Source organism: Stegostoma tigrinum, chromosome 16 (assembly GCF_030684315.1).
Source record: "Stegostoma tigrinum isolate sSteTig4 chromosome 16, sSteTig4.hap1, whole genome shotgun sequence".
Lineage (NCBI taxonomy): Eukaryota > Metazoa > Chordata > Chondrichthyes > Orectolobiformes > Stegostomatidae > Stegostoma > Stegostoma tigrinum.
This window is the reverse complement of record NC_081369.1, coordinates 20543678-20544272: the sequence shown is the minus strand read 5'-3', so window position 1 is coordinate 20544272 and position 595 is coordinate 20543678.

Here is a 595-nt window from a genome sequence, read left to right as displayed (position 1 = left end):
GTTCTCTTTAACATTTTCGCACCCATCAGCAGATTCACTGGAACTAGACTCAAAAGTAATACATTGACCCACACTTTCTACACGTTCCTGTGCCAAGGGAAGTGCTTATCCACCAATGGGAAAGCAGTATTTCGGTCATTAACCTGTTTAACTATCAGTATTCTGTTACAAACATTGTACTTTTTTTGGCCTAATTTCGAACCGGTTTCTTCGGAAATTCCCGACGTTTTAATTAATTTGGGTAACTTTCGTTTGGTGGATATTGTGAATTTGCTGTGCTGAAAATGAAATTAGGCCGCAACTCTCTAAATTCAAAGCAGGCAGTTTTACTGATTGAATTCTTTGACGGCCCCGAGATTAAAACCGGTTGCATCCCAGCGTGACCAATCCAGCCACACTGCAGGTCCCAGTCTGAGGTGGGATCCGTGAAGCAATGCACCTTTTGCCTCAAGACCAGTTATTTTCAAGCTTACGCCTCCCTGATTGTCAAACACACACGTGTTCAGTTTAATCCCAGGATCCACTATCCCTAACGAAAAAACGGAGCAAGTAGTCGTAAAGATGTGTTTGTCATAAAGACAGCTGCAAGTCAGCA